We start from the raw sequence: 26464 nt of genomic DNA on the forward strand, positions 1-26464 counted from the left end.
AGTTTGCAGCTGTTATATTTCGAGTAGGTAGCTAGACTTTACTGAAAGGCCAACGAAACAGGACTGTTAGGTAGGTATAATTTGGTTTTGAGCAGTAAATGTCGTTGGTGAATGTTGGTTTTGCTTTATTTAGCTCCACGTTCACTATGGTGAAGCCACGTAAGAAAATTGTAATATTTGTTCTAACTTCTACCATGGTTTAGGTCGATGGAAAACCCACACGTGTCACAAGTTCATTTTTCAATGTCTTTGGTTGTCGATCGATGGATGTCTTCTCTCCTCCGCCATTCCCATCATTGGAAATAAAATGTAAAGTCAATAAAAAGAAAAGTTTATTTTTTTTAGCAACTATTTCGTTCGGTGACGTTTAAAGACTTTTTTTGTATTTTTTTAAATTTCCATACCGAAGAATAATAATAATATAATAAATAACATGAAATAAAATATGTTCTGCAAAACGAACTGTCGCGTAGAGTATTTCCTATCCGTTTCAATTTTGTAATATTTGTATTGCAAAATTGTATAAGCCGCCCGTACACAAAATGATCGGTTTGTCGATCTGTTGACATTTAAATTGATCAACAACATAAATTCAAATTTTTAAAACAACTTTTTTACCATGAATACAATTTCTAGGATTTTTGATATTTTCCCCTTATTTTTCTGTTGTTTTGTATGCTTGTTCAAACAGTTACCTGTTAGTCATACATCAATACACTAAAAAATATAACCATCGACGAAAACAACACCTTTAACATCAACCTAGATGTATTGTATTAAGTGTCTGAAAAGTACAAAAAAAAAAAAAACGGTTTAATTATTATTATAGTGTGGGGCCATTTATTTTTTACCTAAACAAATTATGGACGTAGAGCAATTATTGTCAGTAATCCGAATTCAGTTTTATACTTGTACAAAAGAAAAAAATTATATTTAAAGACTTATGATGAAATTTCCTCAATATTTTTGAAAAATGTGCATTCATTTTCACTCCAGCTATTACCTCTTTATTAAACAAATCACTATCATCGTTCTTTCACAACAATGGAAATCCTCATTTATAACCTCGATTTTCGAAAAAGGCAATAATTGTTTAGTAAATAATTATCGTCCCATATCGAATTTGTCGATAATACCTAAAGTATTCTCAAAATTAATCAACAATACTATTACACATTTATGCAATCGATTATTATCAAACAGCCAACATGGTTTTAGGCAAAATAGATCAACAATAACAAATGTATGCATATTTAAACACGAAATTCTGGATTCATTTAAAAATCATTCACAACCCGATTTCATCTATACAGATATGGAAAAGGCCTTTGATAGGATAAATCATAAATTATTAATTAATAAACTTAAAATGTATAGATTCGTTGAACCACTTTTGTCTTGGCTTTACTTTTTCATATCTGGTCGTAGTCAAACTGTAAAATACAAAAATTACCTATCTGAAAAAATCCTTGTTACCTCTGGTGTTCATCAAGGAGATCATTTATCTCCTATATTATTTGGTCTTTTTACAAAAGATATATCTGATGTTATTTCTCATTCTAAAATTCTGTTATTAGCCGATGATGCAAAAATTTTCAAAAATATTAGTTGCTTAAATGATGCCGTTGAATTACAATTAGATTTAAAAAATATACACAAATGGTGCCAACAAAACGTTGTGTACTTAAATTTAGAAAAATGTTCCTATATTACTTTCTCCTTAATAAAATCACCTATACAATTTAATTATTCTTTGGGTAATATAAATTTACTAAGAGTTTCCACAGTACACGATCTTGGGGTAAAATTTGACTCCAAACTATCTTTTAATGATCATATACTTTTTATTAGGATTAAAGCGTCTGCAAAGCTAGGTTTTTTAAAACGTACCTGTCGAAACTTTAGAGATAAATCTGCTTTAAAAATATTATACTACTCGTTAGTCTGTTCACACTTTGATTATGCTCTCCTAATCTGGCATTCATATTCAATAAAACAAATCCAAGATTTAAACAAAATTCAAAATAATTTTATCAGATTTTTATACTATCAGCGTTTTGTTTATAAGAGCCTCTCATTCTGATTATAATGTTACAATCAACTTTTTTAATATACAACCGTTAAAACAGCGATTCGCACTTATTAAATTGAAATTTTTATATAAATTAATTAATAACATGATTGATGGTCCTTAGCTACTGCAAAATATCAATTTTAAAATAAATCTAACAAACTACCGATCTCCTAATTTATTTCACACAAAACTTTCAACTACAAATTATGTGCGAAATTCTCCAACCAATATTTTAATGTGCAGTTTTATGGCAAATGTCCTAAAAAATACATAACGAATAACTAGAATTTGTTTTATTATTTATTTTATTTTGATTTTCCTTTTATACATTCAGATTTATTGTATGATATTGATATCTATTTGTTTTATTATTATTATTTTATTACATTTAAATTACTGATAAAGAATCTTTGTATGAAAAAAAAAATGATTTTGTAACTCGAATTTATTTCCGTAATAAAGAAATAATAATATTATTATTATTATAGAAAACGTTTAAATAATTTAAATAAAAAATCTTAACTGGATTCATCTTATCTTTGAAACTATGACGAAAACAAATTTAGTATAAACTGTCCAATTCTATATAAATAAAAAAGTAGGTGTTATCAATTTTAAAAATGCCCATTTGTTCGCGTTCTACTCAATTTTAAAATATTAAAAGTAGCGGTGACAATGAAAGTTGGCGGACAATTTTCAACCATTTAGAGATTTTATTTTAGCCATTACGAACCAATAAGTGTTACTGGTCATCAGAATCCTACTGGTTGTATTAATTATATATGTATACATATAAAGGGTGAGTCATTAATGATCAGACCCTGTATGGATATAAAATATATTTTAAATTTTAGCAAGTTTTTGTAAAATTTCGTACATTGGCGCATGTGTTTCATTTTGAAACAACATATTTTTGTGGCCCCGAGTTCAAAAGTAAACAAAAATTTAAAAAATATCATTTTTAACTTAAGTGTTGTGTTTATCGAATTCTTGCCGAGGCGTTAACTCGAATACACAATTGTTTTACTTTAGAAAAATACATTGATGTGCGTTTCGAGTTCCACTTTTTATGTAATTGCAAATATTGTAATAGTTTCTATAGAATTTTTTACACGTTCTGTAAGACTGTAAACATTATTTAGAAACTCATATTAAAAGACCAATGTGAATCATTTTTTTTTTGTCAATGTCATTTTAAGGTCATTGTAATTTTTCCCCTCTTCGGTACGAGGATTTAGGGAGGGCCGATTTTGGAATCTCCTATAGCAACCTGTATAATAATTAAGATATAGGTACACATTAAGGTATTTTTTTTTTAGTAAAATAAAATTTTATTGAACTTTTAATATTGTAACATCAATTTAAAGAGCTGTAACCTTTAGAAATTCCTTTTTAAGACATTGTATACATATATAAATTATTTTAATTTTTAGAAAGTAAAGTTTTTGTAAAATGTTGTATAATGTTAAACTTCTTTCATTTTTTGTCTAAAATGAAAAGCGTGGACCCTATTCAACAAAGTCCCTAATAAATTTATCAGATAAAATTTCAGATAATGTTTTATATTGAAATTGAAATTTGGTTCAATATTAGTGGGTGAAACATACATTTCAAAATACCTAACTCAATGAATTTGGACATTGTTGAATAGGGCCCACGCTTTTCTTTTTAGTCAAAAATTAAAGATATTTAACATTATTTAAAATTGTAGCTAATTTTCGGTTGTTTGCAAAGTAATTTACATTTAAAAAAAAATGTGCTACAATTGATTGGTAAACTGTTCTTGTAGTAAAATTATTTTTTACTTTTTAGTTCACATTTTTTCAATTTTTTAGAAAAGCATGTTTTTAAAAAAAAGTTCTTTTTTAAATTTTAAAGCTAAGACAAATATCTATCTTCTCACTATTTTAAAAAACATATAATAGTACTATAGATAAATACACGGGGTTTTTCCCGGTCGCAACAAGCTCTTAAAGCTATCGACATGAAATTATTTTTCATTGCAACTACCGTACTTGACTAATTTTTTTTAAATTCAAGAAAGTAACATTATTGTACTAAAATACATTTTATTTGAGTTTAAATAATACGGCGTTTTGTATAGGCAATTCTGGTACGTTCATGTATTTGGGTATTTTGCTAAAATACATTATGTTATTTTGTTATTAATCATTATAGATCCATTATTATAAAACTCCAGCCCCGTGTCTACGATTGATATCTTTAGAACATAGTAACACAACAACATCCCAATATATACAGTAAACAATCAGGTTTATCAGCCTTATAATAGTTACTTTTTTCATTTTAATGAAAACACATTCTGTATACATGTGTAGTATACGAAAAAACTAAAATAATCCCGCATTTTGAAAATAATTTAAACGCGCCGACATAAAAAAAATTGTCTGGAAATTGTATTTATCTTCTAACGTTCTTCTAATAGATAACCTACTTTTCAACCACAACGAGACTCGGTGAATATTTCATCAGGTGTTACTTTTTTCACGTTTCTTTCTTGTTGTTTCTTCAGTATTTATTTTAACCGAGTAAGCCTAAACTCGTGCAAACCAAATAAATGTGTTGTGTTGTGTATTGTGTAAAACATTTTGTGCACTAGGTATATGATTTGAAAACCGAGAAAAATTGAACCACAGTCCACAATTGCTTACTAAATTCTTCCGCTTTGGCCTAAAATATCTTTGTAATTATATTAACTAGCTGGGGTACCCGGCTTCGCTCAGGGAGTTGATATGAAATTGTATGACACTTGTAATAAAAGAATAAACCTTAAAATCAGTGGTATTCTGGGGATAAATACTCTGTGTCCTTTGTCCTTTCCAGTCATGAGTTTTTAGTTGTAGTAAACGGTGTAAGTACAGTATACAAATAAGATGACATAGTAAAAATGTAATTCTATAACATATGTCTTGTTCAAATAAGTGTTAAGTTAAATGAATCACATAGAGTACATCCTGCAAACCGTGGCCGGCACAACTAAAGATGCGTGGAAATCATACACAACTATAATATTAGGGTAATAATATGGATGATAATAGGAAATGAAATAAAAGCCAGGGTTGAGCCCTCGAACAGAGCCCCCGCCATGGCCGTATAATATATATATTATTTCATACCAAACGTCTACCCTTTAGTTTAATTTCAATTTTGTTTCATCGTGTCTACTACCATTGCACGTTTTTTGAAAAAAACATAAACGACGGACATTTGCACTGCCTTCGGGTGGTTTATGTGCAAAGTATTGTTTGGTACGATGGCAGTGTATAACGCATATTTTATTGATCGTATCGGCCGATGTTAGTACAATACTGTTTTTTTTCCCTCTTTCGAATTTACCAATCGCCAATAAAACCTTTGTACGGCCAACGACTTTGGCCAACTCCGCTGCTAAGAACCCCCGTCCAACCACCCCTCGGCGACGGTCTAAGGGTGTAATTACCACAAAAGGCCATTACCGTTAACGAACTTTTCGGTTTGAATATTAAAAGTCCGCCGACGACCGTAAAAGTATAAATCCAATCGCGTTATATTATATAATATGAGAGCTCTTCTTAATGGCGTATAAAAAGTTAGTTTTTTATTCTTATTTTCCCCGACGTTCCGACGGCGTCGATGAGAGACTCGTATCATAATATATATATATATATATATATATATACTAGAGTACATGCTTAAAAGTTCATACTTAATTACAGGGTAAGAAAGCTTGTAGTTGCGCTTCGGTTTTAACGACAATAGCCAATAATAATAATAATAATAATAATACCGTTTATTTTAACAGTACACGCTTTAAGAATATTACTTGGTCGTTGTCAATTGGCTTTGATCGTTATTAATTTTTATTATAAGACACTGTCATGTCATTATTATATTGTTATCGGTACTACATAGACATTTTTACACATTATTCGAATTTATTGGTTTACAATGGTGACTTTTATCCCGAAAAGCTTAAAACTATGAACCCTCTTACAGTATTATTTTGTCGAGGCCCATTAACCTAATAAAATTCAAATATTAAACTACTCATTTCGTTTAGCCAGTATAGTTTGGTCTGTTTTTGAAAAAAAATTGTTAATTATTATTGTTTAAATATGTAAATATTAATAATTATATACATCTTAGTAACCGTAGAAAGTGTTGAGCAAACTGTATTGAAATGAAAAAAACAGCAAACATGAATAATTTGTTTAAAAATAGCTCTTTAGGTTAGGGTTTTGTTAGACATCCACCTCAACGTTTGGATTTCAATTAAAAACTACTAACACAAGATAATATTAAACTTGAGCCCAGTCTATTGAAGGAGATGGACTTACATAATGTTACTTGTCCTTTTTCGAGGTTGTTAAAAAACTGAAAAATTTGTAGGTTTTTAGCTCCGGTGCAGAGCTCAGAAGGTATGTATTGTCTTTGTATTTATTGTTTTGTGTGCAGACCCACAATGACTTCCAGACCGATAAGATTACGTTGCAAGTCTAAGTCTACCATGTAGAATGTTCTCGAAAATCTGCAGTGAAACACTCCAGCTTTTTTGTGTATTAAAATAATGGTGAAATATACACTTTGTACCTTACAGGTTGCTACGTGTAAGCGTATTTGCAACAGTCAACAGGTATCTGAAAAATAATTTCGTTTTGTTGTTGATGCGATATTTCCTATTGGTAACAATGGCGACTAACCTAACCTAACCTAACCCAACTGAAAACCTAACATAAAACAAAGTGAATCAACTCTGATAATAATTTGCTTAACATACCTATATTGTGCACGGCACCTATTTTATAGTGGTCAAATTGGCCTCCTCCCCTCCCCTCCGCCTCCGAGTATAAAACTTCACGATTAGTCGCCAAAACCAACTCGGAGGTGGGGCAAGAGAGGGGGGGGGGACACGACAATTAAACGGCAAGTTTAATTTCCCCTCATCCCTTACCCGTCGGCCCCTCGCTCACACACCCCTCCCCTCTACGGTTGTATTCGTTGGGGGTTTTTTTTTTTTTTTTTTTGCTGGGGCCAGGAGCAGAGTAGGTAATCTCGGGAACGGTCGCGGTCCGTCTGTCGCCTAATGACCGTATCAAGGGACGTCGTATTAAGCACACACACACACACACGCGGGGGGGGGAAGGAAGATTTGGGGGGGGGGGTAGGATAGTGAGGGATGGGTAAGGGAGATCCGATAAATCTACGGCGACGGTCCCGGAGCCGACAAATTGCTACCGTCTAATTCCGAGGGTAAACCGGCGGCGGGGGGATGGCGGTGGTTTTGGCTTATAATTAGTGGCCGGACGGTCGGCCTTTTTACGCCGAGACCGAGGCGCGGAGTCGGAGAGGTCCATCGCGCACATATATACATATATATATATATACATAGTCCGGCATTAATTATTGCCGATTAATTACAACGTGTATAAACCCCCATCGGCGAACGACCGTTTAAATTGCGTTTGTTTTGCGACGTACGGTCCACCGACGGGGTCGGTCATCAATTTCCCCGACTTAACCCCGGGCCTTAACACGTTGATCCGTTAACGACACACTGCGTTTCGATGGCTCGGTAAAAGAGAAGTAAAAAAAAAAAAAAAAAAATCAACGATATAAATGACCGTCGCATATCGAATTAAGAACAACAAATCATTAGAAACATTGATTTCACCGCGTTAAACGCAACAAATTCATAAAACCATAATATTTTGCAAAACCGCGACTCCGCCAGTCTGGAAGTCGAGACGCCTGCATAGGGAACATACATTTGTGAGTATAGTTCACTTGACTAGTTCACACTATGCTAGTATTATTAGTCCAATGGCGAGTCGTATACTAAACCCTTTAATAGCATAAAAGTATTCACGCGCAGATATTTAAACGCTAACATCACCGTTTAAGTACCTATATATTTTAGTACTGCAAAGCTTGAATATTTGACTAAAAATAAAATGTGCTAGACGGGTTTCGTTATTAACAAGTAAAGCGGTATAAACTGAATTGATCTCTCTCATAACATTGGCATTGCCACGGATAAAGATAGAATTAAAAAAAAAATACAAATACTATATTTTAATTTCACACATAAATACCTACTGTTGATATCAATCTAGTGGCTTTGTAACATTTATAATTACTATTAGGCAATGTTTTCAGAAAAATAACTTCAGTGTTTCACTGTTAACCATCATAATTAATAATACCATATCATTGTAGTCGGCAATAAAGTATGACAAACCGTGACTTCACACATACTGCGCGACGACCTAGGTTTTAAGTCTAAGATATTATATTATAATTGTATAAACACAAATGAAAATAATCGACAAAAGCTCGTATAACCGAATAGGCAAACAAAGTTAAGGGACCAAGTTTGCTCTTACCAACTGGAAGGGGTATTTTTATTTGGCTTGTAATTTTGTTGACGGCAAGTAATTACGTGTTGCATCGAGTGAACTCTTGTTTCCTTTGCCCCGGGGTAAACCGATACTGCTTTGGCGAAAATCAGTGTGTTTGTGGGTCTGATGGTTTGTAATTATTATTCGTCCGCCACAGCAGCAGTTGCCGGCGGCGTCTGACCGAAAATTTGACATGACAAAGGTTTATTAAAAAAAAAAAAAAAAAAAATAGGTATATATATATTTAAAAAAGAAAATTCTCAACTATACGTTAATTGGGTTCTCGATAAACGCTTTTGTGCGTGCCAACGCGGTCAGGTAAAAGGGCTATGTACATAGGTTCTTCAAACAAAGTATATTTAGCACTTTATATACCTAATGTATGGCCTTTTGTAAAACACAAACCCTTTGTTTCGACCGGTCAATTAATTTTCAATAAACCGTATTGGCGTCACGGACGACCCTTTTTGCACTGTTAAACGAGCACAAAGACAAAAATCGATTTCAAACATTTTTCTAATATAATATAAAAGTTAAAAGCGAGCAAACAGGAGGGGAAAAATACATATAATTACTGAGAACTTACACCTAAGACTCAGAGTTAGGTATTTAACTTCAGAACGTGCAAGTCGCAGTTTGTTTGTTTGCTTGAACTAAATAATGCATAGTTACACCAAAGTACAAAGTACATTCTCTGAAGACGGTCCTTCGCTTAAGTCCACATCGTAAGAGCAAATTGAACAACATAATTTTGCAAAAAAAAGGAAAAAAGTATTTAAATTTAATTTTTATTAAAAAAAAAACTAATTGCCATAACCACAGCTTATACTTTAACGTGGTCGTTTGTATTTAGACAACACAAACTGTTATCTTAAATTATAAACAAAAAAATAGTTGAAATATGTCATATACATAATATTTGTACAAATTGTGAACCACTATTTGTCAATATTAAGTTCGTTAAACATACTAAATATAGTTTTTATAATGTCAGAAATGTCTCACGCCACCTCTGAGACACATTGAAACTATTCCATCTTCCTTAGTTACACAAAAATATTGGTCTACAAATTCAGTTTATTCCAATTTTAATCGCCATACTTGCTAATAACAGCTAAACAAGTCTAAACACATTTTTAAATGGCGATTTTAGTACTAAATGACTGTGTTAAAATACTTTTAGACTAGGTATTAAAGTATTCTTATATCACTTGCCAGCTCTAGTCTAGATATCGTACCTGAAGGGTAATGTATTGGCCAATAAACCAACGAATCCTCTCACTATCTAATATGGTTCTATTAATCGGCGACGGTGGGAAAAATGTACGAGAATGATTAAATTAAATTGTCGCATTCATCTCGGACAAAACTCGAGCTAAAGTAATGTATTGTGTAGGTAATAACGTGAACCAAGACGAGGTCGAAAGTTTCCGGGATTCCCGCGGCCGGGGACTAATAATTAACACTTAAAAACGTTCTTCTCCGGTTATGACAACAATAATTGTTCAATTATCGTTGTATAATCGTCTTGTCGTGATTAACGGGCGCGCGTGTCGGCCATAATTACACAGCCCTGTTGGCAAAGCACATTACCGGCAAGTTCCCGGCCAAGTGCCCCTCGCGAATGCGGAACAGTTGGCCGGGCGAGTGGCTGATAATAATAATTATTGCTTTGCTAGAGGTGTGTGTGTGTGTGTGTGTGTAAGTTTGTGTTTGTGTCCTCTTTTTCGCCTAACTTCCCCTAGAGCGCGTCCATACTTCATCCTAGGGCGGCACATTTCCATAATTCGCTGTAATTTAAGTTCAACCCTACGCATAAAGTTTACGGGACGAGTTTTGGCCGGCTGGCGCGCAATATTATTTTAATGATTTAATGCGCACGTATAATATATATATTATTATGATAATATTATGTTTTAACGTTTAGGCCCACGCACGTTTCTCGGCCGGCCTGTGGACCCTCGAAGCTGGCGAAAATGAAAACCAAAAAAAAAAAAATATAAAATATAATACTGCCTAACGAAAAAATTGTGAGATTTTAAGCTAAGATATGTATAAAATGCACACTAATGTCTTTGGGCTTTGTTAAAACAATAAATCAAGTAAACTAGTAAATCAATAGTGTAACCGAGTGAGTAAATGAATCGAGAACAAAGTAAACAAATAAATAAATCGAGAAAACAAATTGAGTAAATGAGTAAATAAATAGAATAAACAAATTACAATTTTAATTAATCGAGTAAACTAGTAAATAAATCGAGTAGTTGTGTAAGTAAATGAATCGAGCAAGTTAATCGAGAAAACTAGTAAATGGATCGAATAAACGAGAAAACAAATCGTGTAAATTAATTGAATAAACGAATAAATAAAAAAAGTGAGCAAATCGAGTAAACTAGTAAATAAACCGAGAAAACTAGTAGGTAAATCGAGTAAATACATTGAGTAACCAAAAAAAAAATCGAGAAAAAAATTCAGTATACAAGTAAATAAATAGAATAAACAAATTAAAATAACAATTTATCGAATAGACTAGTGAATAAACCGAGTAACTAATTTAGTAAGCAAATGAATCTAGTAAGTTAACCGAGTAATGAAATCGATAAAACAAATCGAGTAAATACATTGAGTAAACAAATAAATAAATTAATAAGACAAATTGAGTAAATGAGTATATAAATAGAATGAACCAAGTAAGCAATATAGTAAGCAAGTAAGCATATGATTAATCAAGTAAGCAAATCTAGTAAATAAATCTAACGAACGATTAAAACTTGAATACCTGTGGTAATAAATAGAATAAACGAATCAACTAATCAAGTGCACCGTGTAAACAAAAAGTGTAAGCGAGTAACCCAATTGAGTGAACGAAAAAACGTGTAGAGTTTATGAGTAAACAATTAGAGTAAATATAATTTTATTGCTTGACCCTCAGACTAAAAACGTTAGCATGTTAAAATATAATACTGGTATATTACACAAAAAGTTTATCAACTTAATGAACTGGTTTTTTAATTAACCTTGGGAACTAGCGTTTGGCAATGTGTTATTTAAAATTACCCAGTAAAAAATATTTAAATTATACTTTTTAGTTAATTAGCAAGCTAATAAACGTTATGTAATAATTAGAATTCAAATTTTATTTAGTTATGCAATTGGGTAGTATTAATAGTAAACTATATTTTAAATTTGCATTTACTTTTATCAACATTTGTAGTATTATCACAAATATTGCCAATTAGCATAACAAATTTTGAATTTACACTTAAGAAAACGGAAGTTAAACGGCCAAACTCACTCTTCAAAAGACTCACAAAAAAACTCATAGCTACCGAGGCAACACAAACTTTTCAGTTTTTATGCAAATCCTGGTTTCTAAAATTCTACACTCATATATAGCCACTATTCCAGCTTTAATTATAATTAAATGTCTTCTCTAGTTAGACTGACAAAGTAATTAGTTGTTATTGGCTAATTATAGTTTCTGTGTGGTTTGTGTCCGCTGGTTGCAATGTAGTCCCTAAGGAGTATATAGGCGTTACCGGCCTGTTACATTAAACTAGCCCAGAGTGAACCCCAAGTTGATTGATCGACGAACCCAAATAATGTGTGTAGTTTCTAATAGCAAAATCAAAAATCTACCTTTTAGCCCTAGCGGTGAAGGTATTAACCTTTAACTTGGCAGATTTTGAAAAACACAACTGAAATGTATTAAGTTGGCTATATTTGACTAATTTGAGGTCACTGAATATGGTAGCTCTTTTAGTTTTTAAGTTATGAGTTGTCGCCAAATGGATTGGTAAATTACCAACAGTTATATATACAAAATAACAGAAATGTAAATCGAATAAACGAGTAAGTAAATTGAATAAACGAGTTAAGAATTCGATAAAACAAATCGAGTAAATACATTGAGTAAATAAATAAATAAATCGAGAGAACAAATTGAGAAACAAATAGAATGAACAAATTAAAATATGAATTAATCGAGTAAGCAAATCTAGTAAATAAATCTAACAATCTAAAAACTGAATACCTGTGGTAATAAATAGAATAAACGAATCAATTAATCAAGTACATTGTGTAAACAAAATTTGTAAACGAATGGTCATTCAGAGTTAATGAGTAATTAATTAGAGTAATTGAGTAAACAAACCGAATGAAAAAAAATATATATATTTTTATTGGTTGACCCTCAGTCTAAAAACGTTACCATGTTAAAATATAACATATACCGATCCATTAAGTTTACCTAGTGAATTGGTTGAAGAAAAATGAGATGGGGATACTGATAAGGGATTATCAGAAGATTAACTGATTACAAAACGTGTTCGCGATCCAATGTCATTCGTTCAAGGTAAGGATTAAATTTGTTAAAAAAAAAATAAGTGCACCTATATACAGGGTGTATATTTGAGATTATATTACACAATAAATTACTTATAATACTTGTTTGTATACAAAAAAACCTACTTAAAGTTCTGGAAAGATTTCTTTGGAAAATCCCCTTATTTTAAATTTCACAATAGCTCGTTTCAGAATCAATCCGACTGCCGAGTAAGTACCTATATTAAAATATAATATTACATTCCTTCTATTTTTCCACGTCAAAGCATTTCGAAAAACGTTAACGATTAGGCGGTTAGGCAACCGGAAAAAATGGCAAAAGTATTGAAGAACGATTGTGCAACTGACATCAAAAATAGGTAATACCTTCCAGGAAAAAAAATCATATTATTATAATATATAATATTATATTATTATTATTATTATATATACGAATTACAATTTTTAGTAATATTGTTTCTCTATTTACAATGATAAAATTATCCAGGTATAGATACCTAGACCTGGTATCTTATTAGCCAAAGCAATAATTTGTCTCTGGTGTTTTACCTATCGATATAACTAACACAAGTGTTAGTATAATAAATTGAAAATAACCCATATTGTAAATTTGCAAATTAAGCAAAATATGATTTGGAAACATTTAACTCATAATGTTTTATGGCTCGAATCAATTTAAATGGAATATAAATAATAGATATTTTATTGTTATGTACTCAAGAAAGAGATCAAATGCATGATATGGTTGTTGTTGAAATTGTATAGTTAAACAGTATAATTATATTATTTACTCTATAATAATATTATAGTTTCACTGTTGTAGGTTTAAAACATAAATAGTAAATTTTTGATATTTTGGTTTCTTATATACGTTTTTCTTTGAATTTGATTTAGATTTTAGTATATCTTATTATTTTACTCTACAAAGGATGTTTCATATAATTTTTAGAATTTAAAAAAAGTAATATGATGAGCGAAATATATTATACAATTATACGTCAATTAATTTTTTTGTTCACACTGTTTCTCTTCGATTCAGACATTAATTAAAAAATTATATAAAAATAGTTTTATTTTTATGAATATAAATGTATATATTTTCTTAAATTATATGTAATATTATACATTGAATTTTGATAGCTTGAAATTATTATTTTAATTAAATGTTTTTAATTTTGAAAACTAGCGTTTGGCAATGTGTTATTCAAAATTACCCAGTAGGAATTTTTTTACATATTTATATTATACCTTTTCAGTTAATTAGCGAGCTAAAAAAAGGTTATGTAATAATTAGAATTAAAATTTCAAATTAGCTATGCAATTTTAAAAATGATTTCGCCTGTTAGATTATACCTGCCGGGATTACATAACATTTTCCAATCATCATTTCGTTTTCTACTTCTTTGGCAATTAAGTTACGGTTACTATTATCGAGTTACTTACTAATGTTGAGAGCTTACTGAATCAAATAGTTATAAAATGGCGAAATTTACTAAAAAAATAATAGTATTACCTTATTGCAAATCTATATTTTAAATTTGCTACCGAGGCAACACAACTTTCTAATTTTGATGCAGATCCTGGTCTCTAAAGTTCTACACTCAAATATAGCCACTATTCCAGCTTTACTACTTGCTATTCCAGCACTGGAAATTATTAAGTGACTATATTTGACTAATTTTAGGTCACTGAATATGTATAGCTCTTTTAGTTGTTGAACTATGTGTTGTAGCCAAAAGGATACATTACCAACAGTCATATACAAAATAACAGAAGTAAAATTTTGTTCCAATCAATACATATTTTTTTCAATTTAATTTCAGGCTTGGTTACCAATCATAACTTGGGTTTATTAATTAAATAAATAATAATAATTATAAAAAATTATAGTATTTCAGTACAAAATAGCGTTGAACATTTTTGAAATATGATTGGTACTTAAAATTGTCACAGCAATTGCCTTATTGCGCAATGAAGCCTCGGGATTGATTTGCTGCTTCCGTTAATTCCTATTCCCTCCCCCAGGGGAATTCCCACTCGGGGCAAACGTCAATACATAGTTTTAAGTGACCGTATAATATTGTAACCAGGTAATGCCTACAACATTTAAACAACAGCTGTAATATTATTATTACAGAAACTGGCGGCCGGCTGACGCAGTCAGGTGATTTACCTAGGTAACGCAATGCGCCGCCGTCGGTGTCTGTGCCACCGGATTCGAGGAAAACTCGAGGGGGGGGCCCCGCGGTCGGGGGTTTGGGCGGGTGCCGAGAAAGTCGGGAACTGGGTAAAAACGCGCCCCCCTCGGTCTGCGCGGATGTGGGTCACCCGGCGCCCGCCGGCGGACGTTCGCACGTGGCCCACCGCGGGCGGGGCCTGGACGCACGGCGGCGCCGCACTCGCGTACCCGGGCCACTCCCATCGCGTGCCAGAGCCCACGCACCGGCACGGCCCGCGCCAGTGACTGCCGGCACGCCGTTTGGACGACACGCGAGACCACCCGGACCGACCCGAGCTCGACCAGAGTACATAGGTACGAACTCTCAACAACACAGCAGACACCTGTTTTGATAAGAAAAAATACTGGTAAATATTAATATATTAAATTAATATTTTGCTTAATTTTACAATTTATTAAATCTTAATCTGCTTTTGAGTAGTTTTTAGAAACAAAAACCCCTCTTAACCTAATGAATATTATATGTCTAATGACAGGAAGATTTTCCAAATATTGTATTTAGTAACAAAATTATAGTCTTTTAAAAAATAAAATGTAAGTACAATGGTTAATCGAAAAATTCGGCAAAGTCCCAAAATTATCACAAATTCGAAAACTATAAAATTAAAAGTCATAGAAATAAATCACATACAGTGAAATTTCACACATAACACATAAAATATTGTTATAGTTTGTCTCGGGCAAAAACTAGAAAAAAAACATAGCAAAAACATATTTCCACAACAACTACAAAACGTTTTAACATTATCGGTATAATAATATTAATATACTAATGACGGTTTTAACGTTGTCTCATTATGTTATTATATTTAAACTTTTTGCACGACGATCCAACATTAAACACTATAATTATATATTCTAATGTTCAATTAACAATAATATATATTACAAAAGTTTTAACTAACCTTTTAAACCGTCATTTTAGAAAATATGTTTGATCTAAATAATTGGAAAATAGCTGAGCGCACTTGGTGATAATTGGCGAATTGGAAATTTCAAATTTGTGTGACTCGTTCAATTTTTTACATGTTTTTTAATATACCAAAATCAGTTTTGAATTCGACGGTGAGAATTTTTTTTTAAAATATATTTTCAAAAATCTGTAAAATAAAAATCAACGTAGAATTTCGATGTAGTCTAAAAGAAAGATTATCTTACACTAAACTCGGTTGTGCAAATGTCTGAGAAATAAAACAGATGTACGGTATTCAAACCTGTACAGGTTAGGTTAAAGTCAGTGCTTGGAAAATTAAAATAAACATGACATATATTACATAATCTGTGTCAAGTAAACTTACTATACTCATGCAGTACACGCTCGTTTACACAATAATATGCACATGTATTTTATATGTCATCGTGTGATTTCTGAAGCAAAAAAAAAAAAATGCTGAAACTACTAATGTACTTGAGCTGTTTCTTAGCAATGAAATGATTTCTACGCATTTGAATAACATAATCGATTTCCGACGAGCAGGAAACGCGTTCGCCTCGTGAAATTACATTTTTTTTTTCAATTTATTTTTCTTTCTAAAAAAAAGCTGATGATTTGCGATTTTTGTTCTCCTTCTCCGGATGCGGTTTAATCGACATCTGGAAGTGCAGTTGCCAAAGGGCGACTTTTTAACGGGCCACTGTATATTATTAATATAAAAAAAAAAAGGCTCGTCAACAAATTAACGGTGCTAACTGCTAAGAATCGGTCAAGCCAAGTAAAAAAAAAAATAAATAAATAAAAACACTAACAAGAGAATTGTCGACTAAAAAACTTTAAGTATAATAGTATATATCGACGGCGACAGTGTTAAATAATAAAACAGTTGTCGGTTTTTTTTTCCTCAACATTTCCACCTAAACGGTAAACGATCCAAACGTCTTAATACCGTTGAACTTTGGAAATGAAAAAAAAAAAAAATGATTTATCTGGCGCCTGTAGTATCTACAGTAGAAAAAATGTACATATATAATAATGAAGTAAAATAATATAGGACATTTTCGGTTTTGAAAAAACATTATTTCCAAAATTCGTGGCAACGCAAAAACACGGTTTCTTTAGCCGTCAGAATAATATTATGTAAATTAACGACAGTAAATAAAATAAAATAGAAAAAAGAAGCCGTTTAAACAAATAAAAAAACAAAGATAAAGTGTGTGTTAATCGTTTTAGTATACTTAGCACACACGAGGACATTTTTTTTATACCTATACAGGTACACTCCATATCGTTGTAGTAATGTAATACATTTATCTTTTTAATTAACGTTCTAGTATTGTTAAGAATTATTATTATTTACACACATCGTCTGGTCTGTAGCGGCTGACGAACACGTGGATACACTTAACCATATAGTTTTTGTATTATTTTAACGAGCAAACAGCGTGTCCAAAGACACACGAGGTAAGATAAAATATTAGTGTTTGATTAACACATAGATTAATAGGTATATATATATATATATGTATATATGTATACTTATTCGTTTTGAACATATCACACCTTATTTTTTTAGCTATCCGTTTTCCGAGCCGACTCGACAGCTTTATTTTTTTCGAATCACTCTAAAATCTATTCAAAATTAACAAGCTATAGAGGCCTATGGGTCTCTATATATATATATAGGCTATGATCATAACCAACCTAACCCGTGTTATTATTATTGTGTTTTTTGACTATTTTTTTTTTTTAATTGCTCGATCGCGTGTCTCCCGCGGGATTAACGCGCAACTGTGCACTGTAACATTACAATGTTAACCGCGCGTCTCGGTGTGTCTTAACGAAGGCGTTTTAATTGCTGATTTTTATCGTAAGGGACAATCACAACGACCGGTGAATCCCCTAACCCTTTAATAAAACTCGTCGGGGTCGATTGTGTGTGCGGAGGAGACAAAAAAAAAAAAATATATATATATATATATACATTAACAAAGTCAACCCTTTTGCCGCGAGATACGGCTGCGGTTTGTATACACACACACACACGGGCCAAGTCGCTTCCGAGCCATTTAATTCGCGTGATATCCTAATTTTCACACGGTGTATACACAACGATAATAATAATGCTTCACCGAGCGCACCCTGTAAACCACCGCGGTCGAAAACCATACACAGCAGCTGACGAAAAGCCCCACGGTGTCGGTTTTAAATACCTACTATCTGCTGGCGTTTATGGGTTTACAACTCTTTGGCAAAACGGTTGTAATACATACCGTATCAGCCTGTCTACGGTACGGCTCCAAACAGGTGGTGTACAATTCGTACCTAGTTTAAGTTAAGCCGAAAAGTGGTATACTGTCGCGGTGTTGAGGTGCGAAAAAAAAAAAATTGGCCCAAGTCGACGATAGTGGCAAAACGATGGTCTCGACAACACAATAGAAGAGACACTTTTCAAGAATTACACAGGTTCGCGACAACTCAATACGACTAAAGTCAACTAAATGGTTCCTTGAATCCGAGTGTTCTTAGGAATTGTTCGAACGAGAAACATATTGTGTTTTTGTAGGAAAATAGCACTTGTATGCGCTTTAAAGTTGAATAAAACATTTAATATCAAAATAGACACGTCTTGGCTGTATGCAAATGACAGCTTAATGTAAAGTATCATTAAAAAATTGCCTATACAATGTGCCTTAACAAATGCTAGTGTAAACTGTAAGGGCATATGTTAAAACACGCAAAGACAACTTATCCTAACCAAAGTACATCAAATCGAACTTGACCAAACCAAACCAAAACGAACCTATTTTAACTTGATCGACTTATTCGGTTGTTGTACGGTCATGTCCACGCGAAAACACTGTATGTCTGTATTTTAACAAACATTTCAACGAAAAAATGAGCAATTTTTTATCGATTGTCCCAATTGATGCATACATATTTTACAGTGTGCATTTGCACGTTCACCGAGTACCGACCATTTTTTTTTCTACATAGTAATATACATATAGTCGTTGGTCGGCCTACAGTAATTAGTCCACTCTTGTCGGTATTCAACTCGCAGTGCGTTAAGTGCGTTGTTAAATGGCATAAGCCCCGTCAATCGATGGCAGACAACAAAAAAAAAAAAAATAATTGAAATTAAAAAACACAAATAAACGTCAGCCAGGTATTATTAGTATTGTTTTCAGAGAGCATATTATTATTATTATTTATAATATTGGAAATATTCCAACGGGGTGCGGATTAAATTTAATGCTCGTTCTGCCGCTGCGATTATGAGTGGCCGCTTTCGATATAGCTGGAACGCCGCAATAATATGCTGTATTATTATTATTATTATTGTTATTTAAAAACGGTTCAGGTATCGGATTTAACGGCCAAATGAATGCAATATCTGCACTGGATGATGTGTAGCCTTTTCATCCTTTCCCGGCAACAGCTGCCGGTGTTGTCGTATAAAATGTATAACGCGCACAGCCGTTGTACGATACATAATAATATATTGTACATATAGACTAGAATTATTACTATTGTTCGGCCGTGTACATCATTTCCCGATAAACCCGCGCGTTTCCAATATAAATGACCTTCGCCACCCTCCGGTGGCAATATAAAGTACCACCTATACGTATTGCTGTATAATATATAAAAACCGGCGAACAATGCGCGCACAACCGACTCGGGCGCTCGCGAAAAGCGCCATCATCCTCGTTCCTCTCCACCGCAGCAGTGCCGGCCAAGTCTAAACATGTGTGTCACTCGACTACCCCCACCCACCAAATAGATAGATAGATAGATAGACAGATAGATTAGGCTTAGAATCAGGGCTTTTGGATACATCTGGTTGGATTGGAAGGCTGTAATGTAATTTTTTACCCATCACTCGGTTTTCGTTTACCCTGCGATAACGACGCAGCTACAACAGGTACACAACAGTATAACGGCTGGTGTTATTATTATTATTATTATTTTTTTTTTTATCATAATCGGATAAACCGTGCGCGTCCGAGAGGAAGCGATAACTATTATTGTCTGCAAAGATTGGCAGGGCGTTTTTTTTTTTCCACTCGAACGAGCCAGGCGGACGTTTTCTTTGGGTCTTTGGACGTAGGTACATATAAGTATAACACATATTGTAGTATACAGTTCAGGTGTGTTTAAAACGTATAATAATGCACAAACGGCCGACGCACAAAAGAGAAGAAGACACTACCGGGTCTGCGCATTGTTCGGTCCTTTCGACGAGTCCGAGGGTGTCACCCCAATGGTAACAGCTCTGTGTCTCTCTTCCCCAAGAGAAAATGAGATATAATAATATCATAAATCACTGCGGGCCACCGCAAAATCCGTCTGGCCGCGTTCAGTCGGCTCTTGTGACGGGTTGACGGCTAAAAAGTCACCCAGACAACAAACCTTTGATAATCCCAACTCGAGTACAACCGTTTTTACATAGTATATTACAGTATACAGGGTGGTGCAATCGTTTTCCATTTGGACACACTTTGGTTCATGTTGTTTTACAATATTAAAAACGTTGATCATGTTGTTTAAACGGGTTGTACATCTAAATTATTGTGTTTTTTTTTTGTTGCGCGATACCCCATTTGGGCTCTCGGACGCCGTCGGAGGTGCTATACAGCGTAACGATACAACATGTGTTCTATATAATAATAACAACAATGATAGCTCCAACAGTCACAGGTGCTGTAAACTACACGGGGACGTATGTGTACATTATTCTACCCCATGTATATACACAATATGCCCGTGTACTGTCCCTATTTGTGTGTGCATATCCCTTTTCGGTCCGTCTGCGACTTTGCCAAGTCGATTGTAATTCAAATCTCGTATCGACTTGATCGGTTATGTATACACACACCGTGATAATACAATAATGTTCTTATCGACTGCCCGGAGAGGGTGTGATGATCTGCAGTGCACGGCGACACGTGGTAATAAAAATAAAAACGTGAAATGAAAACTAAAAAATAGAAAATGTGTTCCACCTCTGCAGCGATCGACCAGAGGAGACTGCTATTGTGGCGTGTCGACACGACACAAAGGCCATGCCATGTTATTATTATTCGGTGTTGTGTTTTGTTCAAATGGAGTCTCTCTCTCTCGATTCGAGCACCGGGTGTGACGGTTTTTCAACGTTTATGGCTAGCTGTTAACACGAGGAAGAGCAAAAAAAAAAAAAGGAGGGGATGAAAAGTCATATCACCCCCCCCCCCCCGGACAAACACAATGCGATTTTGAGTAGCACGGGCGTGTCGTTTTTGGCCATTGACAATCATAACATATTATAATGGAAAATAAAAATACATGTGTATTAGTCTTACTTATACCTTGTCGGGATTCGTTTAAGATAATTTCCGATTAAAAAATATAAGTTTGTAACGGATCATCGATATTATAAAGATAGCGTTTAACGACAATAATTACAAAATATTTAAAAACGGTTTGATAATATTTTGTTGATACAAATACGAATATTCGAATTGATGTATTATACTGATAATACGATCAATAATTAATCTTCGCCAGCGTCGTTATTGTCTAAATAAATTGTATATAAAAAAAAAAAAAAGGTCAAAACTAATAAAATAATTGAATCGAGTTTTTTTTATCTCGACGTCAACAGCATTTCTCCGTTCGTTACGGTTATTATTATTATTATTATTATTTTTTTTTTTATAATTTTCAATTTCCCTTTAAAATATAATAAAAAAATATGCATATAACGCGGAAAGGGTAAATTTAAACTTATCTGGTTTGCTTCGAACGCGACGGGGCGGGTGGAAAAAAAAAATAGGATTTCTATTCAGTGTTTGTATATTATTTGATGATACAGCTGATAATATACAATCGTAACGCTGCAGGCGGGGGTGGGAAAGGGGAGACTACGGGAAGGGTTGAGGTTATCGGTGGGGGGGGGTGGGTAGGGGGTGGTTTATATATCTAATTTGAAAATGAAAACCGTCGGTAACGGCGTACATAATCCTTATGGGTGACCGATACGGGCGAGTTTAATTTGTATTTAGGCCCTCGACGGAGGGTGTTAATAGAGAGGTCGTTATCTGTTGTACGGTCCTTCGACTACCCTCCCCTCCTTTCCCTCGACCCCCCCCCCCCGCGAGGGCGCCGTTTGTTGACAATGCCCCGGACTTCTATACATGTATCTGTAACCGTTAGATAACGGCAAAGCCAGACTGCGCTAATTACACCCCGACCGTTATACAGTGCACTGTGTATATCTTCACGTCCAAAAGCCTCGACCGTATCCTTTCCTATATATATATATATATATAGATGTATAGATATACACAGTGTATCCTCGGCCATTTAAACGGCAGCGGTCGCTCCTTGTCGCCGGCCCTCTTTACCCACGGTCTTAACACACTCTGGTCTTTGCGATCCGATTATAAATTACTATACACTAGGTATATATGTACAAGCAAACAACGACTATCGGATACCGCGTTTCTAACTCGCATTAAGTATCCCGCTAACTGTACAAGTTTAGATTGGACCTCTAACTTTATATATTATAAGCACCCGTTTATGAACGCTAAAATCTCTGCTCGGTCTGTGATAATAATGATAATTATTGTTCGCAAGCGAGCCGAGACGTTTTTATCTATGTATATATAATATTTAATATATTATGATGAATCTGACGTAAGACGCTAATTTTCTTGGAGAATGTATTTTTACTATATTTTTCAATACTTTTTTTATCTTCAACGCTTAATCCGAGTACGGCCCTCGCTTATCAAATGGGACCATTTATGTTTAAAATTCCTTAAATATGTAGACAAAAAATTAAAAAAAAAAAAAAAAACGTAGCGTAAGGTTGGCTTATGTTCAGAAAATTTGAAAAAATTTAGATCTAGTGATGCTATAACATTTAGGATTTTGAGAAAAAATTAAAAAAGGGGACTGCTTTGGCCGTAGTCAATTTCTAGGTTGCTATGTGAGAGTAAATCAACAGTCAACGGATTTTATTACAATGCTAATATGATGTTTATGTTGATTGCCTATCAGTAACAATGGCAACTAACCTAACCAACCTAACCAAACCTAACAGAAAATGGAGTGCACAGTTTTAAACACATTTTCGCCTACACAACGTTTATATCGATAAGTGATTTTAACACTTTCAGTTGTAGTGATTCTTGAAAACCTGCGACCTACCCCGCATTTAAAACGCTCCTTCCCCACTGTGCTGGCTTTTTATAACCTAACCTACATAGTAAATTGATTTGGAGTAATCTACATTTTTAAAATTTTTTATTTTGCAGCAATTAAAATACTAGCAAATGTGATAAACCTACGAAATCGAAACAACAATCCCCTGCAAAACCTTGCTTTAGGACAACGCTCGCCGGTAAGGGCGATAGCAGCTGCTGCTGTCGGGAGGGTCGAAACGAGGGGTTAAAACTTGCCAAGAAGTTGGATGGCCAAACACGACTCTGTACTTTGAATAATCCCCAGGCCCGAAGAAAACTTCACTGTGCTCTGCACCGAGTTGCTATACATTAGATAGTATTTAGTCAAGGCACTCTCTCCTAAGGTGTTCGCCTCGGATCCAATCATCCTCTCGGCCCAAGGTATATATATATATTTATTATATAATATACGTTTGGAGCGAGGGGTGGCGGCAAACGACCTTAATTGAAGTGCCTCGTTCACTCTGCTCTATAACAACACCTTAAGACATATTATTAAGACCACGGCGGCGGAGGGTCCTTCACTTTATGTATGGGAATCCGAACCTGACGGCCGGGCAAACTTGCCGATAAACTAAATTTTATAATTCCCCGGGCACGGCCGTATTGCGCTGTTGCTCGACGACGTCACCGAGCTTTTATATTATAATAATATAATGTATACATATTCATTAGGGACGCCAACTTTTTCAACCGCAAACACATTACAATATTGCCCGGATTAAATCAAGCGCTTCCGACGCAACAATGTGCTGCAACAATAACGAAAAACTTACAGTCTACTAAAACAACAACGCTTTCGCCATCAAACCACTTGCCTTCTTCTTTACCTCGTCCCATACACAAATAGCATCTGCCCAATTCGTCCATTCACTCCTCGCCTTCGGTCCAACTCCGCCGCCAAGGTCTACTCGTTTGTCTAAAATCTAAACGTATACAAGCTACCACACAGCCACGATTGTGGTTAGTTGGGAGATGTATATTTTTGTTTGGCTGTACATTTAAAAGGTAAACCCGTTTTTTATAATAATATTATCAATGTAATCCTTGCGGCTTCGTCGTGGACACTTAATCCCCAGAAAACTGAGAACGGCCGCGCTCCGAACGTTCTAAACAACAATCGGTGTAACAAAACAAAACAAATCAAACGACCAAGGGATGAAAAAAAAAAAGGTCGGGTATTAGTACGGCGTTTTTTAATTTTTTCCCCTTTGGCCGGGATTTACATTAAAAAACCATCTTGAATGACACACACACACCGCACATCGTTGGAATAAATCAGCCAGAAGAGATTCGTATTCAAGGCACGGGGTTCCTGTACCCAAAAAAAAAGCGGGCATTTTTTTCCCAACAATGTATAATTGAAGCTTTTAATATTGTTATACGTGCATTTTTTTTTTCGTTTTGCTCTCCTCTCTCTCTCTCTCTGCCGCAGTTTACCCTCCTAACCCTTTCTCGGATGTTGCCGTTGTATCCGCTGTACGGCGGCCGCACATTCCGCAAGTACCTACCCCGCTTAATTACTCATCCTTGGCCGAAAACCCCCGGTGTCCCTTTAATGCTGGCATCTCGTGTGGATTCACGACCTGGCAAACAACCTATAGGGATGGGGTGAAAGAGAGAGAGAGCATTGACATGTACCCACGGTAAACGGTTTAAAATGAAAACGTTTTCCGGATTTAATAAAAAAAAAAACAGATTCGGTTTTATTTATCTTTTTAGTAAAAAAAAAAAAAAATAATACTAAAATTCTACCCCTGATTGTTATGTCTAACATAAAATATAACGTGTGATTTTATTTGTATTTTTAATGCAAGGGGATCGGTTAAATGCCATTACAATACAATATTATAAAATGTACATAAATATTTACTAACTTTAAAGCGCTATAAACTTTTGAAAGTCGGTAACGTACATATTCAATTTTGTCTTTAAATTAAAAACAATATGCCTAATATGTTGTCTGGTCGATAACCAGTTTTGAACACAGTTAATCTTTAAACTTTATCAACTTTATTATTATCCAAATCTGGTCGTCGACCAGGAAAAAGTCAGTTAAATATATTCGTTACCTTTGAAGTTTTAAAAGTAGAGCTGTACAAAATAAAACAAAAATTCAATTACTGTAGAATAACTAGTCTCAAAAAAAAAAAAAAACTACGAAATCGCAGTAATTATTTCAACAGAAAACGCGAGCGTCTCGTGCTTAATGAATCACCCTGTAGACAAAAGCGGTTTTGTGTTTTTATGCACCGCTTTGTTGTTTTACATACATACATACCTATAGCATTAAAAACAACTCTTTCATCCCCCTTATCCACACCCTATCTGGTCTCGGCGCGCTCGTTCGTCTCTCCAGGGGCAATCCCCCTTCCCCCCCCCCCCCAAAAAAACCGCAGATCTTTATTTTGACTTTGAAGACGTCCGGGGTTGTGTATGATAATAATAATAACATTATAAAGCTTACAGCTGTTAAAATCGCGGTCGGATTCGCGTGCTGCGCTCAAGTAGGTATATATAATAATATGTATGTATGTATTATATTTTTGAATGCTGCCCGCAAAGTCCCCGAGCATCCATCACCGGTTCTAACCGCGATAATCGTTTCTATGAATAAATTAAAACGGCGAGACTCGAGTTATTGTGTCCGCAATATATATATATATATAATATTGTATATAGGAAAGACGAGGGTTTGAAGGCGATACGAGATATAGACGGGTAAATACTGTACACACTACCCTCTCACAGCGACTTTCGGCCGCGGATCATGTATTATTAATGGGGAGACGGTGGCGAGGTGTATATAAATGCGGCAAACGGATAAGTCACCGTCTCGCCGACCTGGATTACGACTTATGTCCATCTATAATAATAATATAAAATATAAATATATATATATATTTAATGTATGATTCGGCCTCGTCCCCGCACGTTTTTCACAAGATTTTTCCCGTGAAAAATGAGTTCGACCCCCGGAATAGCTATATATTATATTATATTATCTACCAACTAACCCACCCCACACACACACACCCCTCCCCCGCCTTTGGCCACTGGAATACGTGTGATAATGTAGAAAAATCGCAGTAATCATAACACCCTGTTGGACATCCCTAACGGTTTTTTTTCTACAAGAAAGTTCCCATAACGCGGCCTGACATAAAAGAGATGCAAAAGTTTTTTGCACAGAAAATACATTAAATGCTGTAAAATAATAATCATAGAACATAATAATTG

At 34.2% G+C, this 26464-nt stretch overlaps 1 protein-coding gene across 2 annotated transcripts in view; it reads left to right on the plus strand.

Annotated features, from left to right (window-relative positions):
- The first annotated feature begins 15290 nt into the window (after window positions 1–15290).
- The window catches only part of LOC126841124 (LIM domain only protein 3-like), a 52121-nt gene continuing 40947 nt past the window's right edge, over window positions 15291–26464 (plus strand). For both annotated transcript variants that reach the window (XM_050577423.1, XM_050577424.1), the window contains exon 1: window positions 15291–15402. The gene's annotated coding sequence lies outside the window, so the exon portion shown is untranslated. The remainder of the gene's footprint in view (window positions 15403–26464) is intronic.

Source organism: Adelges cooleyi, unplaced genomic scaffold (assembly GCF_023614345.1).
Source record: "Adelges cooleyi isolate 19-005CV unplaced genomic scaffold, UGA_ACOO_1.1 ACOO_flye_CR_arks_rails_tigmint_CR_PRNA_376, whole genome shotgun sequence".
Classification (NCBI taxonomy): domain Eukaryota; kingdom Metazoa; phylum Arthropoda; class Insecta; order Hemiptera; family Adelgidae; genus Adelges; species Adelges cooleyi.